The 21,481-nt window shown below is 47.9% G+C and overlaps 3 non-coding genes and 3 pseudogenes across 3 annotated transcripts; all 6 read right to left on the bottom strand.

Moving 5' to 3' along the window:
• Window positions 1–167: 167 nt before the first annotated feature.
• LOC135036320 (U1 spliceosomal RNA) lies at window positions 168–321 on the bottom strand (annotated as a pseudogene).
• A 152-nt stretch (window positions 322–473) lies between these two features.
• On the bottom strand, window positions 474–637 carry LOC135036323 (U1 spliceosomal RNA). Its single transcript, XR_010231111.1, has one exon. It is a non-coding gene; the product is annotated as a U1 spliceosomal RNA (small nuclear RNA).
• A 698-nt stretch (window positions 638–1,335) lies between these two features.
• LOC135036315 (U1 spliceosomal RNA) lies at window positions 1,336–1,471 on the bottom strand (annotated as a pseudogene).
• Window positions 1,472–1,623: 152 nt separating this feature from the next.
• LOC135036306 (U1 spliceosomal RNA) lies at window positions 1,624–1,787 on the bottom strand. Its single transcript, XR_010231098.1, has one exon. It is a non-coding gene; the product is annotated as a U1 spliceosomal RNA (small nuclear RNA).
• Window positions 1,788–2,479: 692 nt separating this feature from the next.
• Window positions 2,480–2,621, bottom strand: LOC135036321 (U1 spliceosomal RNA; annotated as a pseudogene).
• A 152-nt stretch (window positions 2,622–2,773) lies between these two features.
• Window positions 2,774–2,936, bottom strand: LOC135036313 (U1 spliceosomal RNA). The gene has a single exon (XR_010231105.1). It is a non-coding gene; the product is annotated as a U1 spliceosomal RNA (small nuclear RNA).
• Window positions 2,937–21,481: the final 18,545 nt, after the last annotated feature.

The raw sequence follows: 21,481 nt of genomic DNA, 5'->3' as shown, positions 1-21,481 counted from the left end.
GCAGCACTACCTGTAGTATGCATTGTGCGTTGGAAGGCACAAAGTAAGCAGACAGGAGAGGTCAGGATAGTGCGCAAGGGCATAGAAGGGAGCGGCTCAAGAAAAGAGAAGTGGAAACAGACAGCAAACTAGGCTGGAGAAAGACCTGAGACAAAGAGATCTAAATTATATGAGAGCCGACCAGAGGAAACACAAATTATGCAGTCAAGTGTCCCACATTTGGGGAAATCGCAGGAGCAGCACACCCAGAGTGCAATGGGTGAGCCTTGCCCTGGGAGAAGCACCTTCCTGATCATAGTATCTCACCTGGCAGGTAAATAGGAGTTGGGCTAGAGCTGGGGAGGGTCGCTGCTCGTGCACCCCCCTGTCAAGTGAAGGAGATCCAACTGAGGCAGCACAAGGGAACTCTCGAAAGAAGAACAAGGCTAGAGGAAGATCTGAGACAAAGAAATCTGACTTTTACCAGAGCTGACCAGAGGAAAGCACAAACACAGTCCCCCACTACCACAAATAATGCAGTCGAGTTTCCCACATTTGGGGAAATCACAGGGGTCAGCATACCCAGAATGCAATGAATGAACCTCACCCTGGGAGAACAATCTTCATGACCATGGTATCTCCTATGCAAAATAAGTATGATTTGGGATAGGGCTGGGGAGGGCCGCTGCTCAGGCACATCTCTGTCAAGTAAAGGAGATTCAACTGAGGCAGCACAAGGGAACTCTCATCTGGGGACAACAACTGCAGGGAGAACACATATTTTCAGATGAACATGGGAGGGCAGAAGGCTGCCTAATACTGAAGCACCCCCAAACAACAAACCAAATGCAACAACTAGTGCAAGCATTCCTGGGGGAAGGCCTGCAGCAGATTGATTTGCATATGGTAATGCCATCCAAGCAGTGGGTCAAAGTTGGCTTCAACCCTCGTCTGCATATGAAAAGAGAAAAGGGGCGTGCAGGGCATGGCGGCCTTTTGCGGCGCTTGGATGACCCCTAGTTCGCATTAAACACCTCCACCCTCCTTCGGTGTGGGGCTCATGTTGGCTATGCCCCAGCCCCTGAAGCATTCAAGCTGATTTCTTGCAGCAGCTGGGCACTGTAACAGCTCCAGAGCTGCTCTGTAAGGCAAGTAAAAGGGTGTGGGCCCTGCAGCACTACCTGTAGTTTGCATTGTGCATTGGAAGGCACAAAGTAAGCAGATGGGAGAAGTCAGGATAGTGCGCAAGGGCATAGAAGGGAGCGGCTCAAGAAAAGAGAAGTGGAAACAGACAGCAAACTAGGCTGGAGAGAGACCTGAGACAAAGAGATCTGAATTATACGAGAGCCGACAAGGGGAAACACAAATTATGCAGTCAAGTGTCCCACATTTGGGGAAATTGCAGGAGCAGCACACCCAGAGTGCAATGGGTGAGCCTTGCCCTGGGAGAAGCACCTTCATGATCATAGTATCTCACCTGGCAGGTAAGTAGGAGTTGGGCTAGAGCTGGGGAGGGTCGCTGCTCGGGCACCCCCCTGTCAAGTGAAGGAGATCCAACTGAGGCAGCACAAGGGAACTCTCGAAAGAGGAACAAGGCTAGAGGAAGATCTGAGACAAAGAAATCTGACTTTTACCAGAGCTGACCAGAGGAAAGCACAAACACAGTCCCCCTCTACCACAAATAATGCAGTAGAGTTTCCCACATTTGGGGAAATCACAGGGGTCAGCATACCCAGAATGCAATGAATGAACCTCACCCTGGGAGAACAATCTTCATGACCATGGTATCTCCTATGCAAAATAAGTATGATTTGGGATAGGGCTGGGGAGGGCCGCTGCTCAGGCACATCTCTGTCAAGTAAAGGAGATTCAACTGAGGCAGCACAAGGGAACTCTCATCTGGGGACAACAACTGCAGGGAGAACACATATTTTCAGATGAACATGGGAGGGCAGAAGGCTGCCTAATACTGAAGCACCCCCAAACAACAAACCAAATGCAACTACTAGTACAAGCATTCCTGGGGGAAGGCCTGCAGCAGATGGATTTGCATATGGTGATGTCATCCAAGCAGTGGGTCAAAGTTGGCTTCAACCCTCATCTGCATATGAAAAGAGAAAAGGGGCGTGCAGGGCATGGCGGCCTTTTGCGGCGCTTGGATGACCCCTAGTTCGCATTAAACACCTCCACCCTCCTTCGGTGTGGGGCTCATGTTGGCTATGCCCCAGCCCCTGAAGCATTCAAGCTGATTTCTTGCAGCAGCTGGGCACTGTAACAGCTCCAGAGCTGCTCTGTAAGGCAAGTAAAAGGGTGTGGGCCCTGCAGCACTACCTGTAGTTTGCATTGTGCGTTGGAAGGCACAAAGTAAGCAGATGGGAGAAGTCAGGATAGTGCGCAAGGGCATAGAAGGGAGCGGCTCAAGAAAAGAGAAGTGGAAACAGACAGCAAACTAGGCTGAAGAGAGACCTGAGACAAAGAGATCTGAATTATATGAGAGCCGACCAGGGGAAACACAAATTATGCAGTCAAGTTTCCCACATTTGGGGAAATCAAAGGGGCAGCACACCCAGAGTGCAATGGGTGAGGCTTGCCCTGGGAGAAGCACCTACATGATCATAGTATCTCACCTGGCAGGTAAGTAGGAGTTGGCCTAGAGCTGGGGAGGGTCGCTGCTCGGGCACCCCCCTGTCAAGTGAAGGAGATCCAACTGAGGCAGCACAAGGGAACTCTCGAAAGAAGAACAAGGCTAGAGGAAGATCTGAGACAAAGAAATCTGACTTTTACCAGAGCTGACCAGAGGAAAGCACAACACAGTCCCCCACTACCACAAATAATGCAGTCGAGTTTCCCACATTTGGGGAAATCACAGGGGTCATCATACCCAGAATGCAATGAATGAACCTCACCCTGGGAGAACAATCTTCATGACCATGATATCTCCTATGCAAAATAAGTATGATTTGGGATAGGGCTGGGGAGGGCCGCTGCTCAGGCACATCTCTGTCAAGTAAAGGCGATTCAACTGAGGCAGCACAAGGGAACTCTCATCTGGGGACAACAACTGCAGGGAGAACACATATTTTCAGATGAACATGGGAGGGCAGAAGGCTGCCTAATACTGAAGCACCCCCAAACAACAAACCAAATGCAACAACTAGTGCTAGCATTCCTGGGGGAAGGCCTGCAGCAGATGGATTTGCATATGGTGATGCCATCCAAGCAGTGGGTCAAAGTTGGCTTCAACCCTCGTCTGCATATGAAAAGAAAAAAGGGATGTGCAGGGCATGGCGGCCTTTTGCGGCCCTTGGATGACCCCTAATTCGCATTAAACACCTCCACCCTCCTTCGGTGTGGGGCTCATGTTGGCTATGCCCCAGCACCTGAAGCATTCCAGCTGATTTCTTGCAGCAGCTGGGCACTGTAACAGCTCCAGAGCTGCTCTGTAAGGCAACTAAAAGGGTGTGGGCCCTGCAGCACTACCTGTAGTTCGCATTGTGCGTTGGAAGGCACAAAGTAAGCAGACGGGAGAAGTCAGGATAGTGCGCAAGGGCATAGAAGGGAGCGGCTGAAGAAAAGAGAAGTGGAAACAGACAGCAAACTAGGCTGGAGAGAGACCTGAGACAAAGAGATCTGAATTATACGAGAGCCGACCAGAGGAAACACAAATTATGCAGTCAAGTGTCCCACATTTGGGGAAATCGCAGGAGCAGCACACCCAGAGTGCAATGGGTGAGCCTTGCCCTGGGAGAAGCGTGTACATTTTCGGTATCGCCTGCCTAGAGAAATGGAACCTAGATGGCATTTGGTACCGGGGACACAGTACCTCAATCAAGTCTCTAGTTGCCTCTGAATTAACGATGGATACCGGAACCACGTTTCTCACCACCCAGGCTGACAAGACCTGAGTTATCCGCTTTGCAGCAGGATGACTGCTGTGATATTTCATCTTCCTCGCAAAGGACTGCTGGACAGTCAATTGCCTACTGGAAGTAGTACAAGTGGTCTTCCGACTTCCCCTCTGGGATGACGATCGACTCCCAGCAGCAACAACAGCAGCGCCAGCAGCAGTAGGCGTTACACTCAAGGATGCATCGGAGGAATCCCAGGCAGGAGAGGACTCGTCAGACTTGCCAGTGACATGGCCTGCAGGACTATTGGCTCTCCTGTCTAAGGAGGAAATTGACACTGAGGGAGTTGGTGGTGTGGTTTGCAGGAGCTTGGTTACAAGAGGAAGGGATTTAGTGGTCAGTGGACTGCTTCCGCTGTCATCCAAAGTTTTTGAACTTGTCACTGACTTATGATTAATGCGCTGCAGGTGACGTATAAGGGAGGATGTTCTGAGGTGGTTAACGTCCTTACCCCTACTTATTACAGCTTGACAAAGGCAACACACGGCTTGACACCTGTTGTCCGCATTTGTGTACAGGATGCAAACCTTCATGTCCAAATTTATCCATCTCATCAGTCGTACCTCAGATTTGCGGTACAGGACTGTCATTGCCAATTTCAGACGTTGCTGTTTGGTCTCTCCACGGCCCAGAGAATTTTCACCAAGGTAATGGTGGAAATGATGGTTCTCCTGCGCAAGCAATGTGTCACAATTATCCCGTACTTGAGCGATCTCATAAAAGCGAGATCAAGAGAGCCGTTGCTGAACAGCGTATCACTTTCACTGAAAGTGTTACAGCAACACGGCTGGATTTTCAATATCCCAAAGTCGCAGTTGGTTCCTACGACTCGTCTGTCTTTCTTGGGCATGATTCTGGACACAGACCAGAAGAGGGTTTATCTCCCGATAGAAAAGGCCCAGGAACTCATGACTCTTGTCAGGAACCTATTGAAACCAAAACTTGTGTCAGTGCATCACTGCACTCGAGTCCTGGGAAAGATGGTGGCATCATACAAAGCCATTCCATTCGGCAGGTTCCATGCGAGGACTTTCCAATGGGACCTACTGGACAAGTGGTCTGGGTCACATTTACAGATGCATTGGTTGATCACCCTGTCCCCCAGGGTCAGGGTATCACTCCTGTGGTGGCTGCAGAGTGCTCACCTTCTCGAGTGACGCAGATTCGGCATTCAGGACTGGATCCTGGTGACCACAGATGCAAGCCTCCAAGGTTGGGGAGCAGTCACACAGGGAAGAAATTTCCAAGGTCTTTGGTCAAGTCAAGAGACTTGTCTTCACATCAACATCCTGAAACTAGGGGCCATATACAATGCCCTACGTCAAGCGGAGACCTTACTTTGCGACCAACCGGTTCTGATCCAGTCAGACAACGTCACCGCAGTGGCTCATGTAAACCGCCAAGGTGGCACAAGGAGCAGAGTGGCGATGGCACAAGCTACCTTTGCATTTTTCTCCCAAACGAAGGACACTAGAATGAAAATTTTAAAGCCTCCTGTTAGTGCTTCATCTACACGGTATAGCCCTGAATTTTCCAATGCGTAGCTCTTTGCAAAAGAGAGATATTGGCAAGGAAAAGCTGTCTTGTACCTTTGCATTTTTCTCCCAAACGAAGGACACTAGAAAGAAAATTTTAAAGCCTCCTGTTAGGCCATCATCTACACGGCATAGCCCTGAATTTTCCAATGCGTAGCTCTTTGCAAAAGAGAGATATTGGCAAGGAAAAGCTGTCTTGTACCTTTGCATTTTTCTCCCAAACGAAGGACACTAGAAAGAAAATTTTAAAGCCTCCTGTTAGGCCATCATCTACACGGCATAGCCCTGAATTTTCCAATGTGCAGCTCTTTGCAAAAGAGAGATATTGGCAAGGAAAAGCTGTCTTGTACCTTTGCATTTTTCTCCCAAACGAAGGAAACTAGAATGAAAATTTTAAAGCCTCCTGTTAGTGCTTCATCTACACAGTATAGCCCTGAATTTTCCAATGCGTAGCTCTTTGCAAAAGAGAGATATTGGCAAGGAAAAGCTGTCTTTCAACTCTTCCACAACTGAAAAACAGATAGTGTTCCCAAGCCTTCCATCCTGTAATATCTTCAGTCTCTCGTCAATGAAGAAAACAATCCCTCCAGCAGACTCTTCAACCACGATACAAGATCACAGCCAAAAGGGCGAGAAGCAACTACACTTGCGTTTAACCAAAATGGCTAAAACTTAGTGGAGGAAAGTGCAGTGCACCAAAACATAAGCTGACACAATCATGGAGAATGCGCCAGCATATATGCTCTTCTATCTATATTTTGCAAACCTGCTCTTGTCCCCTCCAGCTGCTCCATGTAGATTTGACGCCTGGCAAGGTGCATAACCCACTGACAAGCAGGCACACTCCTGCATGAGTTTTCACTCTCACTAGCAGGATGATACACATTCATTTGCATGTGCTCCACCTCTGACACACCGCCCACCCAACCACCCAGTCACCAGAGCCACCCACAAGCCAACTGGCTCCGTGATTTAATTTGCACAGTGCAGTCATCCAGGCAGCATGTCCTTCTCAATGGAATAATCTCTGGTTCCATGGAATCTTCCGCATTGGAATGCTGCGGAACAAAAAGGATTTAAACATTCAGCTTGCTAGCATTCAATGTACCTGCGGCTTGGCTCTAGCACATGGGTCTTCATCCTGTGGCCCTCCAGCTGCTGTGAAACTACACATCCCAGCATGCCCTGCCACAGTTTTGCTATTAAGGTATGCTAAAACTGAGGCAGGGCATGCTGGTATATGTAGTTCCACAGCAGCTGGAGGGTCGCAGGTTGAAGACCCATATTCTAGCATGCCTGTTCTATGATGCATGTTCCGTGATGTCACAATCAGCTTGGAATGGGGTGTCTAGCATGCATTTGCTGACAGCCACTTGAGGGAGACACACATCAGGAGATGCAGCATATCGGAGGTCTTCGATGCCTTTCCAGCAAATGCACACCACCAGCTGCTGGTCTGGACACAAAACAATACCCACAATTGAAGGCTCAAAATGCCCAACTACAGGATTAATGTAAGTAGTGAATTTAGGAATGAATTTAGAAGTAGGAAATTAAGTTAGTTCACAAGTACATTCAAATTCCGATCTAAAGTCTAGGTAGGCCTCACGTCCTGGCAGCCCCCAGCATTTAAAAATGCCTTGATTAGAGGTAGGGAATTAAATGTAGATAAGAAGTAGACACAAAATAACACTCCACAGAGCAATTATCAGGTGTCTTTATCAATTGTTGCATTTAAAAAATCAAGCAATTAGGGAACACAATGTTGCGACAATGTAACCCTATTTGCAAAATAGTACTAAATAAGTTTGTCGATGTAAGACATTTGCAAAGGCGCAAACAAAACACGCTGGAAAATGCAACCGAATCTGTTTTTGGAGGTTAGAATAGATGCAGGATCAAGTAGCTCAATGGGTAGGGTGTTTGATTAGAATTCAACAGGTTATAGATTTGAATCCTGGGTATGATAGTTTGAGGTGTTATTTAATAAAGTATGTTTATATATTAGTCACACATGGCTTACTTGTACAAATGGCATGTCACCAGTTAGTGCTGACTGCTGATATGCCATTTGCACAAACACGCCATGTGTGACTGTATATGCATTTAAGGAGGGCACCCCGGCAATACCACAAACCATTGAGTGTCAAGTATACTAGATATATCTTCATATCTCATGTGCTTTCTCTGAGACCAATCTTGTTATGCCCCTTCCCCACAAGGCATGCGCCTTTTGTCCATATTGCAAAAATGGGGAGGGGAGGGGGGGGGCATATAATTCTCTGTCACAGGGCACCAAAAAGTCTAGTTATGGCTCTGGTATGCATTATGTAATCTGGCAGACCATATCTCCAACACTGGCTGGTTGGAATAGAAATCCGGTTATCTATGTGAGCAAATGACCATCAACGATTTACTCTCAAACACTAGAAAATGGACAAACATGGTCCCCTAAACAAATTGGTTAAATTTTGGGTTTAACCAATTTGTGTAATGACCATTTTTGACCACTTTTCTAGTGTTTGGGAGCAAATGGTTAATTGACATTTGCTACTATACATTACCAGATTTTCATTCCATCCATCCAGACTGGATAGATAGCCTGACAGATAATTGTGTAGTGTACGCCCAGGATAACTGTCAGTTGTGCTTTCTTTTATGACGGCACATAAATGGGTGGGCAGATCCAGAGCAAGCACTGCCCACTCATGCATAGTTGTCAACTGATGTGAAGTTCCAGGGGGCAATCTCAGTTATAAAGAAAAGTATCTGGAAATTGTCCCTAGTTTAAAAAAAAAATAAAAAAAAAATTGATCAACTCCATTTATTTAGTATGATATCCCAGCAGTCAGAACAACATACTTTACTAAATAACACATCTCAAACTACCATACCCAGGATTCAAACCTATAACCTGTTGAATTCTAATCAAACACCCTACCTATTGAGCTATTTGATCCTGCATAAAAATTGTGAACATTATATGAAGCTATTGGTACTTTGCAAAAAAAAAGTATCAACATTACAACGCAGCAGATCCATGCAGTTTGCAGCCACACACTACATGTATCTGCTCAGCCACAATGCTGATTATTTCTTCACAAAGTACAAGGTGAGCTCCAAACAGAATTCTCTAGCTTAGAATTATACCTTTCTATGCCAAACCTAGAAGTCGGGCCCCCCACCCTGGGATCCCCCAGAGGGAGGCCTGCACCGTCATGCGGCAGGCTTGTCCGTTTTGGAAGCAGGCTGATGGGCAGCCCAGGCTTGCTTCAGTCTGGGCTTGGCAGGTCTGGAAGCATGAGCTTGCTTTGGGTATGCCTGACCTTGGGTACGCTTTACCTGAGGGATGAAAGGGCCAAGGGAAAGTACTTTTAGCCTTCTGCGTGGTAGGAGTCATACGAGGTAGGCAAGCTGTTTTAGCAGTAGCCAGATCAGCTACAATCTTATTGAGGTCTTCTCCAAAGAGAGTGTCTCCCTTGAAAGGAAGCACCTCCAGGGTTTTCTTGGAATCCATATCCACCGACCAGGATCTCAACCAGCTGTATAAAGTATTACCTTGGAACTGGCTCTCCACTCCCCATTATCTGGTTATCATGGCTTCCTCCGCCAGTGTCCAGACTCGCTTGCTGAAGCTCGGCCACTTCTTCCTAGCAGCAGGCTCCTGGATCACTGGGCAGCAGAGGTGCTTGGGAGCCGGAAGGGGGCGGAGCAATCAGGCAGGCAGTTGCAGTGCTGCCCAGCTATCTGTGGTGTGAGAAGAAGCAGGGGCACCCCACCGCTGGCAGTGCTGCAGCTAGCGGTGGTGGCAGCGGCGAGGCTGCTGGGCTGGGTCTTGAAAAAGGTGGAAAGAAGGGTGTTACGGCATGGAATGTACAAACTGCGAGACCCTGCTGGTAGCGCCTTTGTCTATTTAGTAGGAAGGGCACGTAACAGCCGGGGGGCAATGGAGGAAGCCCCTTTAGGGCTGGAGCCCCTTCAGGGCTGGAGCCCGGCGGCAACTGACTCCGTTGTCTCTGGCAGTTCTGCCCCTGGACTAGAGGAATGGTCAAGAACATGGCAACATTTAATGCCAAAAAATGCAAAATCATACACGTCTCAAAAATGCAAAGGCTAACTATAATATTAAGGGCATTATAATGGCAAGAGGAAAGCTATCTAAGTATTACTATTTCAGGTGAGCAATGTAACAAAGCAATAGGAAAGGCAAGTCAGATGCTTGTTTGCATAGGTTAAAGAACCAGTAGCAGAAAAAAGTAATACAGGTTGAGTATCCTATATCCAAATATTCCGAAATACGGAATATTCCGAAATACGGACTTTTTTGAGTGAGACTGAGATAGTGAAACCTTTGTTTTTTGATGGCTCAGTGTACACAAACTTTGTTTAATACTCAAAGTTATTAAAAATATTGTATTAAATGAACTTCAGACTGTGTGTATAAGGTGTATATGACACATGAATGAATTCTGTGAATGTACACACACTTTGTTTAATGCACAAAGTTATAAAAAATATTGGCTAAAATGACCTTCAGGCTGTGTGTATAAGGTGTATATGAAACATAAATGCATTCTGTGCTTAGATTTAGGTCCCATCACCATAATATCTCGTTATGGTATGCAATTATTCCAAAATACAGAAAAATCCGATATCCAAAATTCCTCTGGTCCCAAGCATTTTGGATAAGGGATACTCAACCTGTAATGCCACTGTATAGGTCCTTGGTACAGCCACATTTAGAATCCTGTGTTCAGTTCCAGAAGCCATATCTCCAGAAGGCTGTAAATACATTAGGGCAACTAAAATTGTGCATGGCCTACATCACAAAACTTACCTGGAAATACAAAAAAATGTTGATGTGTATAGTTTGGAGAAGGGAAGAGGGAACATACAGTAATAGAAACATTTAAATATATAGGGAGGAATGTAATAGGGTGTGAGAATCAGAAAGTGAGAGATTTTGTGTTTTTTCCTGTTTTTTTTTTTTTTTATTGTTTGTTTTTTAAAGTGGCAATCCTTTACATGGCAAAACCAGGTTGATATTTGCCATGTAAAGGATTGCCACCGTGGGCATGTGTAGAAGGGGCACTGCTACTGTTGGCATTATGTGTGTAAGCTGCACTGATATGGTGGTTATGTGTATAAAGGGCACTGCGACTGTGGGTATTATTATTATTATTATTATTATTATTATTACATGCGGTGTAATGACAATAAGATAGTGCTACTGTGTGGCGTATTTTGATTTGGGGTGCTATTGTGTGGCCATGCCCCTTCCTTGTGATACCACACCTTCTTTTTTTAAGGAGCGCACTGTCCCTTTATTAAGTATTGGAGAGAGGGCCCAAATTAATAGTTTGCAGAGAGGCGCCAAACACCCTAGCACTGGCCCTTTGGTAGGGGACAGGATTTGCTTCTGCTTGTGCACATATGTTATGATTGCCAGCCAACAGCACTGGTTTTGCCTATAACACTAACTATAAATATTTTGAATTGGTCCTGGACCACCAATCCAAGGCACCCCTGCAAGTGTCCTGAGGCACCCCAGGGTGCAGTTTGAGAACCACTGGTCTAGTGAGTACCCAGGATAATTATTGTAGCTGGTCTGCGGGTAACAGCTCTCAGATCCACTTCTAGAAAAAATGCAGCAATGTAATTTGAGTGACAAACTGCAGAGATGAACCCTTTCTGTGACTGCTGCACAGGGATCACACAAACTCTATTCATAGGGCTGACTTCACTTAGGGGAGATGTTCTCACCCCGCAAAGAAGTGCGAGTATATACCGCACTTACGGTACCATTGGATTTACAGATATTTTCTTGCAATACACTATGGGGGTCATTCTGAGTTGATTGCTCGCTAGCAGTTTTTAGCAGCCATGCAAACGCATTGTCGCTGCCCACTGGAGAGTGTATATTCACTTTGGAGAAGTGCGAACACTTGAGCAGCAGAGCGCCTGCAAAATCGTTTCAAAATAAGACCAGCACTGTAGTTACACTTCGTGTGCGTTGATTCTAACAACCGAGGGACGGCTTTTGATGTCACACACCCATCCAGCGAATGCCCAGCCACGTCTGCATTTCTTCTGCCACGCCTGCATTTTTCCAAGCACTCCCTGAAAACGGTCAGTTGACACCCAGAAACGCCCTCTTTCTGTCAATCTCCTTGTGGCCTGTTCTGTGATTGGAATAATCGCTAGAACTAGTGCAAAACCACAATGGACTTTGTACCCGTACGATGCGCATGCACATTACGGAGCATGCGCATGCACAGATTAGCCATTTTTTTTCAACTGATTGCTACGCAGCGAACAACGGCAGCAAGCGATCAACTCGGAATGACCCCCTATATACATAGAAACATGGATTTTTACTGCAGGAATTATGGTTAGTTTAGGGGTATCGGTTAGGGTCAACAGAGGTGTAGCTAGGGGTCCAAGCGCCCCTGGCAAAGTAAGGGACTGGCGCCCCCCCTTTCGATAAAGCATTGCAGTCCATTGGCGGTTACCATGTTGGAGCCACAGCAACTGACCCCCTCCCCCACACGCTGCCCTACATCATCGGCTGGGATTCACTGTTGGTGTGAAGCCACTGGGAACATCCTGGTAGCATTAGCAGCAGTCTGTGTCATAGATAGGGAAGGCAGAAGGTTAACTAGCTAATAGCAGTCTGTTGGCAGCAGAGGCTGGGCGGGGGGCTGAGAATGAGCCAACGCTGATCAGTGTCCAGTCTGCTCAGACAAAAATATTTTGTGATCAGGGCTGGTTCTAGACCAAAGGAGCCAATGGCAAAAATTTCCTTTGGCACCCCCCCCCCCACACACACACATACACACACACACACACACACACACACACACACACCAAAAAAGAACATATCCCAGTTTAACATAACGCTATGTGGTGCAAGGTGTGGAGCTGGTCACTTGTATCAGACCTCTGACATTTGCCTTTTCACCCATATTGCATACTTTTTCTTGCAGGTTGTGTCTTAATTCAAGAAGTGTTCTAAGTACTTCAGCTTAGTATCTTTACTGACCCCTCTTTACCCCACACTACATAACTGACCCCTCTATACCCTACACTACATCACTGACCTTTCTATAACCATCACTGCATTACTGACCCCTCTATACAGTACACTGACCTCTATATACCTGCTAGTACATCCCTGATGCCTATATTCCCTAAGCTAAATCCCTGACGCCTCTATTCCCTACGCTACATCCCTGATGCCTCTATTCCCTATGCTACATCCCTGACGCCTCTATACCCTACGCTACATCCCTGATGCCTCTATTCCCTACGCTACATTCCTGATGCCTCTATAACCTACGCTACAACCCTGACGCCTCTATACCCTACGCTACATCCCTGACGCCTCTATACAGTACAATGCATTACTGATCCCTCTAGACCATACATCCTCATTACATCAGAGAGATAGTGAAACACTGGAAAAAATAAGGATAAAGTGGACTACAGAAACTGATGCTCTAAACAAAGGAGAGAGAGAGAAAAGCACAAGGGAAAGTGGGCAATCGGAACACCATAGAGAGAGGAGAGATAGAAATGCCTGAAAAAGTAAAGGGGGTTGGGTATGGCATCCGGCGCTCGGGATTCCAGCAGTCACATGATACCTAATCCTAATCCTAACCCTCTGGGGGGGTGGCGGATAGGGCTAACCCTCAGGGGGTGGCAGCTAGGACTAACCCCCCCCCCCCTCCTAGTGCCTTCCCTAACACCCCCTCCCCCGGTCCTAACCCTCCCTCCAATACTCGCCTTCGGGATGTTGGCTGTCTGTGTGCCGGCACCAGTCTCCCAAGTGGTGTCAGGATTCCAACATCGGTCAAATGACCGCCGGTATACCGTCTGCCGGGATGGTAAATGTATCCTGAGGACAGGTAGTGAGTGTGGAGGGATAGGTGGTTCAGTAAAATGTAACAGCTCAAACTGCGATCATTCACTGATAAATTGATTTATAGCTCTCCCTTTTTAACCATTGCAGTCATAAAAGCAATGTTTTTTAAACTTTTAAATAAAGCTTGTTAGCATCCCCAGCACACTGTATATGCTGGGAGATGTAGTTCTCAATATGAAAACATTTAATTACTGTATGAACTCTAATTCCCCAACTGAAACCTCTCACAAACACACACTCCTAAATCTAGCACACACACACACACACACACACACACACACACACACACACATTTCCCCAGTACTGACAACTCTCATCACTTCCACACACTGACAACTCCCTCCTGCTCCTCTCCCCACTGACACTGACAGCTCCCTCACAGTCACACACATCCTCCACCCCCCCACCCCCCCCCCCCCACACACACACTGAAAGCACACATGCACAAATCCCCCCCTCCTCGACACTAACTGTCACGGACTGCTTGGGCAGCAGGGGGCAGGCTCTGACTTGAAGTGCTGAAATTCAACAGCTCTCTCGAACTTGCAAGGCATGGCTGTGCAGCTGTCTCCAGCCATCTCCTTGCCCACTGTGTAATTTGTGGCGTTCTCTGATGTTCCCCGCTCTGCCTCTACAACCGGCACATAATGTACAGCAGTGGTGACTCCTGAGTATGGGCCTGGAGAACTCCGCCTACCGGGGGGTAGGGATTAATAATTTCAAAGGGGCAGAGCTAGGAGTGAAGCAGTGGACAGCAGTTGAGGGGCGTTTCAAACTGTAACAGGGTTGGGACAATTTCAGTATCCTTCCCTCACCGTCTAATTGGTCAGTCCCACGCTGATTGCCATAGCGCCCTTTCGAGACTGCAGAACTCTATCCCTTAGCCACGGTTGGCACAGCTGGATGGTGCCCCTGGCAAGTGCCATCCTGGCCAAGGGGTAGATACGCCCCTGAGGGTCAGGGCCAGAAACAGAAATCTCGGGGCCCAGTACACTGATATCTCTGGGGCCCCCTCAACCCCCCCTTAACTTGGCAGAGGGATCTTTAAAAAAAAAATGGAGCCTTTGACTCGGACCGTCAGTGAGGCCGGCAGGTGGTTTTCATACTGGGCTATCCAGCTCTTCGGTGGCGGTGGCAGGGATATTCAGAAAAGGGCCAGCACAGCAACATGCATAATAATGGCAATACAGTATGGACCACAGGGACTGGACAAAGTGATGGGGTAAAAGGAGGGGGGAGGGTTTAGTTGGCCTGTTAATTGTTTTCCTGCTTAAATTGAGCAGTTGGTGGATACACTTTAAAAAGCAATATTGGCACTGTGGCCCCATTATTTCAGTTCTTAATACTTGGAGCCCTGAACAAGTGTCCCCTTGGTCCCCCCTGTCACCGGGCCTGTTCAGGCGTTACCTATGGAGAAGCTGCGACATGACATCCTAGGACACGATACTGCACCATGCATCACCATTATATTTCAGTGTGCCTTGTCAATATTTAAATCTTGTTCTGTGTGACGTGAGTTGTAAATGGTTGAAAATCTCTGTGCTACAGTATCGTCACCATGTAGTTATAACAACACCGCAAAACCACCAAAAGACGTGTTTTGGTAGAGGGACTGCTGGAGGGGCCCATTGGGGCCCCCAGTTTGCTACCCCACCCCAGTATACCTGTGCTGTAGCCAGTGGAAGGGGCACTATCTTCCCGGTGATCTCTTCGGGAAGATGGTGCCGCACATAGAAAGCAAAGACTCTGGCTGCACTCTCCTGCCCTCGCTCTAAGCAAGGTGATCGGGCCACAAAAGGACCCCTGTCGGACCCCTGCCGGACCCCGGCCTGTGGGCCACAAAAGGATGCATTGGGGGCGGCATGCGGCCCATGGGTTTGACACCCCTGCCCTAGAGTATCAAAATTTGTTTCACGGCACCCCTAGGCCAAAGTTTTTTTTATTGAGAAATTCAGAAAAAAATATAAAATTAAGTAAATTGTGTTTATAGCATGTCATCCTCAGGTTCAGTTATGTTGTGAGGGAATGGTTTTGCCAATTTAATAAAGTATAAATAATTTTAATTGGTCCTGGACCACCAAACTATGCTACCAGTGCAAGAACCCCAGTTTGGAAACTACTGCAATAAAATAAACCTTTTTTGTTTTTTTTAAACTACATGTAATACACCTTAGAGCTCAGTTCCTAAAAGGTTTTAAACCCTTGCATACAGTAAACTACACATATTTAAAAATCCTACACCGGGCACAAGTGCTCACGGGCCAATTTCATGGCAGTCTCGGATAGGAGGGCATTGTGGATTCACCAAGGGAATGCTGATGCTGACTCCAAGAAGAAAGGGAGTCTCTTCCCTATGAAGGTGAAGCCTTGTTTGGCGACGGCCTAGTTAATTTGATCTCGGCAGCTCCCGCAAGTAAGTCATCCTTCTTGCCCTATGTTCCCTCTCAACGGATGAAGACGCATCATTATCTGACGCAGTCATTTCGGCCCAATAGATATGCAAGAAGTTAAGATTCCCCTTTCTTTGCAGGTAGAGGAAGGAAAAGAGGGAAGAGGTCTGTAGCCTCTTCAAGATCGCAGGAGCAGAGATCGTCCTCTGCTTCTGCCAAATCCACTGCATGACGCTGGGGCTCTCTTGCAGGAGCCCGCACCAGTGGGGGGCACGTCTAAAACTCTTCTGTCAGTTCTAGATTCATTCGGACCTGGACTCGTGGGTTTTACAAATAGTGTCCCAAGGGTACAAACTGGGGTTTCAAGACGTTCCCCCTCACCGATTGTTCAAATCAGCCTTAGTCAGCAGGGAGAAGGTTTTTATTCAAGCCTCTTCGTGGTCCCGAAGCCGGACGGCTCAGTCAGACCAATCTTAAATCTGAAATCCCTTAATTTCTACCTAAAGAAATTCAATTTCAAGATGGAATCTCTCAGGGTAGTGATCTCCAGTCCGGGGAATAAAGGAGATTTCATGGTTTTGGTAGACATAAAGGATGCCTACTTATATGTTCCCATTTAGCCACTGCATCAAGCTACCTGAGGTTTGCAATTCAGGATTGTCATTACCAATTTCAGACGTTGCCGTTTGGTCTGTCCACGGCTCCGAGGATTTTCACCAGGGTGATGGCGGAAATGATGGTCCTCCTTCGCAAGCAAGGAGTCACAATTATCCCGTACTTGGATGATCTCCTGATAAAGGCGAGATCCAGGGACCAGTTGGTGCAAAACATCTACTCTCCCTGACAGTTCTTCAACAACATGGTTGGCTCCTAAACTTGCCAAAATCGCAGTTGGTCCCAATGACGCGGTTGTTGTTTTTGGGAGTGATACTGGACACAGAAGAGGTTTTCTTCTAGTGGAAAGGCTCTGGAGATCCAGAGTCTGGTCAAACAAATTCTGAAACCAGCAAGAGTGTTAATCCATCAATGCATTCAGTTGCTGGGGAAGATGGTTGCGGCCAACGAGGCCATTCAGTTTGGCAGGTTCCATGCCAGAGTGTTCCAGTGGGACCTGTTGGACAAGTGGTCCGGATCCCACCTACACATGCACCGGAGGATAATCCTGTCTTCCAAGACCAGAATCTCACTCCATTGGTGGCTGCACAGTTCTCACCACCTAGAGGGGCGATGGTTCGGGATCCAGGACGGGATCCTAGGGACCACGGATGCAACCCTCCGAGGCTGGAGAGCAGTCACACAGGGGGAAAACATCCAAGGAAGATGGTCAAGTCTTCCTTGGATGTTTTCATCTCCACATAAATGTTCTGGAGTTAAGGGCCATTTAATAACTGCAGACACAGTGCGCACTGGGACGGGTGCCCAGCATCCTCTACAGACTAAGAGAAAAGGATTTACCGGTAGGTATTAAAATCCTATTTTCTCTAACGTCCTAGAGGATGCTGGGGACTCCGTAAGGACCATGGGGATAGACGGGCTTCCCAGGAGACATGGGCACTTTAAGAAAGACTTTAGTTCTGGGTGTGCACTGGCTCCTCCCTCTATGCCCCTCCTCCAGACCTCAGTTTGATACTGTACCCAGTGGAGACTGGGTGCTTTTCAGGAGCTCGCCTGAGCTTTCTGACAGAAAGTATTTTGTTAGGTTTTTAATTTTCAGGGAGCACTGCTGGCAACAGACTCCCTCATCGAGGGACTGAGGGGAGAGAAGCAGCCCTACTCTCTGAGTTGCAAGGTCCTGCTTCTTAGGCTACTGGACACCATTAGCTCCAGTGGGATTGGTACGCAGGATCTCACCCTCGCCGTCCGTCCCAGAGCCACGCCGCCGTCCCCCTCGCAGAGCCGGAAGATAGAAGCCGGGTGAGTATGAGAAGAAAAGAAGACTTCAGAGGCGGCAGAAGACTTCATGATCTTCACTGAGGTAACGCACAGCACTGCAGCTGTGCGCCTTTGCTCCCATACACCTCACATACTCCGGTCACTGTAAGGGTGCAGGGCGCAGGGGGGGCGCCCTGGGCAGCAATATAAACCTCTTTCGCAAAAATATAACATATATACACCTGGGCACTTTATATATGTATAAGCCCCCACCAATTTTACAGTTTAAGCGGGACAGAAGCCCGCCTCCGAGGGGGCGGGGCTTCTCCCTCAGCACTCACCAGCGCCATTTTTTCTCCACAGCACCGCTGAGAGGAAGCTCCCCGGACTCTACCCTGCTTATACCACGTTAGACAAGAGGGTTGAAAAGAGGGGGGGGGGCACATAATTCGCAAATTACATACAGCAGCACTACTGGGCAAACATTAAGTTACTGTTTTATTCCTGGGTTATATAGCGCTGGGGGGTGTGCTGGCATACTCTCTCTCTGTCTCTCCAAAGGGCCTTGTGGGGCAACTGTCTTCAGAAAAAGCATTCCCTGTGTGTGTAGTGACACACACGTGTGTCGACATGTCTGAGGAAGAAGGCTATATTAGAGAGGAGCGGGAGCAAATGAATGTGGTGTCTCCGCCGACAGCTGATTGGATGGATATGTGGAATGTTTTAAATGCTAGTGTAAACTCATTGCACAAAAGATTAGACAAGGCAGAAGCTTTGGGACAGTCAGGGTTTAAACCCATGCCTGATCCTATGTTGCAGGGACTGTCAGGGTCTCATAAGCGCCCACTATCCCAGATTGTTGACACAGATACCGACACGGATTCTGACTCCAGTGTCGATTACGATGATGCAAAGTTACAGCCAAAATTGGCAAAATCCATTCGATTATATGATTATTGGCAATAAAAGATGTTTTGCACATCACAGAGGAACCCCTGTCGCTGACAAGAGGGTACATATGTACAAGGGTAAGAAGCCTGAGGTAACCTTTCCCCCCTCACACGAGCTGAACGAGTTATGTGAAAAAGCTTGGGAATCTCCAGATAAAAGACTGCAGATTTCCAAAAGGATTCTTATGGCGTATCCTTTCCCATCAACGGATAGGTTACGATGGGAATCCTCCCCTAGGGGTGGACAAAGCATTAACACGCTTATCCAAGAAGGTAGCCCTCCCGTCCCAGGATACGGCTACCCTCAAAGAGTGTGCTGACCGCAAACAGGAGATTACCCTGAAGTCCATTTATACACATTCAGGTACCTTACTCAGACCGGCAATTGCGTCGGCCTGGGTGTGTAGTGCTGTAGCGGCATGGACAAATACCTTATCTGAGGGGATGGATAGCCTAGACAAGGATACTATTTTATTGACCCTGGGGCATATAAGAGATGCTGTCCTATATATGTGTGTATGCAAACTACAGGTGGTGCTGCAGGGCCCACACCCTTTTACTTGTCTTGTAGAGCAGCTCTGAAGCTGTTACAGTGCCCAGCTGCTGCAAGAAATCAGCTTGAATGCTTCAGGGGCTTGGGCATGGCTAACATGAGCCCCACACCGAAGGAGGGTGGGGGTGTTTAATGCAAACTTGGGGTTATCCAATCGCCGCAAAAGGCCGCCATGCCCTGCATGCCCCTTTTCTCTTTTCATATACAGATGAGGGTTCCAGCCAACTTTGGCCCACTGCTTGGATGACATCACCGTATGCAAATCCGTCTGCTGCAGACCTTCCCCCAGGAATGCTTGCAATAGTTGTTGCATATGGTTTAATGTCTGAGGGTGCTTCAGTATTAGGCAGCCTTCCGCCCTCCCATGTTCATCTGAAAAGATGTGGTCTCCCTGCAGTTGTTGTCCCCAGACGAGAGTTCCCTTGTGCTTCCTCAGTTAAATCTCCTTAACTTGACGGGGCTGTGCCCGAGCAGCCGCCCTCCCCAGCCCTATCCCAAAACATACTTATCTTGCATATGAGATCTCTTGATCATGAAGATAGTTCTCTCAGGTTGAGGTTCATCCTGGCCACGCTCCCCGCTGGAGATCGCTGATGGGGACAGCAGCTGGGCTTCAGCAGAAGGGTGAGTATGTGTGGCCAGAGACCTCCCTTCCCATGTGCAGGCTTGCAGAGTCTGCCGCGCAGGATGGGGCATGTGGCACTCTCCCTCCCAGGGGCTCTTCCAGATGTAGCTCCTCAGCAGTATTTTTCCCGGGCTGCGCGGCGCTCTCCCCGACTGGCATCCGCCCTGGAACACTGCCTTCCTCAACGCAACATCAGCAGGGGGCCCTGGCCTCATCACCATCCCAGGTCTTTCTCATGTATGTATCATGTATGTGTGTGTGATATATGTATGAATCATATATGTTTGTGATACATATATATATTCCATAGACAAAAAACCTTACGGTTTCACATGTCCCATTAAGGCTTCTTAGACATGATCGAAATTTCAGAAACCTGTTGTAACTCTTCCACTCAAACTCCAAAAAGCAATGAAATTCCGATCATTAAGGCTGACGCCTTAATGGACGTGTTCCTTGCGCAATACAGATATGGTATGCCATCACAGCCTGTGGGTAAGTGCAGATTCAGCACTCTCACAGAGTGAGATTGCTGTCACTCACACAATGGTGGAGCTGCTAATTCACAGATTTGTGTGCTCATTGGAATACACACATGCAGTCTATGCAACTGAAGGTCTGAGCAGTTTTGTGGTGCTCCCATCCCACACAGTGCCCACAACCATCCCATTCAGTCAACACAACAAAGCCACCTTGTTACAACATCCTTCTAACTCCATACATCCATCTCACTTAGTATACACATTTAGCTCCCTCAAACATCTTGGTTAATTGCTAAACTATAATACCCCATCTACGGTCTATGCATCTACACTTACGTCCCCTATACACCCCCATGCTGCCCGGTCTTCCCCAATCCCTACTGCTGTGTTCTCCCATCTGTGCTAGTCTGTACTAACTTATCTGTACCATCTGTCTTTCCCCACCTGTGCATTGTCTGTACCACCGTTTCCTTCTCTCTGTGCTGCTCAGTGTTTCCTTCTTCAACGTCACTCTGCCTCCTCCAGTACATGGCACACTGTCTTCTCTCCCATCTGCACCAGTTTTCTACCCATCCATGCCAGTGTTTTCAACCCATCTGCACCATTTCCCCCATCTGCACCGCTCTGTCTCCCTTCCCATACTTGCTGCTTAATCTACCCCCTATCCACACCACTCTTACCCTATTCATGTAGCTGACATCCTGAAGGTAAATTTAGTGGATCCTGCGCTCTTGGCAGGGGGATAACCGCCACAGCCCACCCCCCAGTGGTCCGGAAACGCCTCCGTTGTGCAGACCATGCCCTGCCAATGGCATTCTAACGCTGTTTGCACGCCCCCCTCCTTCCCCGCAACCACCTCTGCCTATCAATCAGGCAGGGTGATAGCATCTCACTGGGCTCCTGTGGTACGCACGCGCAGTGCGGCCATTGCACGTGCGCACCTCACAAACTAATTCAGACTGCAATCGCTGCTGCTGCTGCGGTCTGAATTACCCCCTGTGTTTCTCTGTCCCCCCCATTAGTGCTGCTTAGTGTTCCCTCTATCCACACACTTCTGTTCCCCCATCCACACCGCTCTCCTCCCTCCAATCAACAACACTCTTACCTCATCTGAGCAGCTTTGTCTTCCGCTCAGACCTTCAGTTGCATAGACTGCATGTGTGTATTCCAATGAGCACACAAATCTGTGAATTAGCAGCTCCACCATTGTGTGAGTGACAGCAATCTCACTCTGTGAGAGTGCTGAATCTGCACTTACCCACA

This window comes from Pseudophryne corroboree, unplaced genomic scaffold, assembly GCF_028390025.1.
Source record: "Pseudophryne corroboree isolate aPseCor3 unplaced genomic scaffold, aPseCor3.hap2 scaffold_640, whole genome shotgun sequence".
Classification (NCBI taxonomy): Eukaryota; Metazoa; Chordata; class Amphibia; order Anura; family Myobatrachidae; genus Pseudophryne; species Pseudophryne corroboree.
This window is presented reverse-complemented; position numbering and strand designations above follow the sequence as displayed.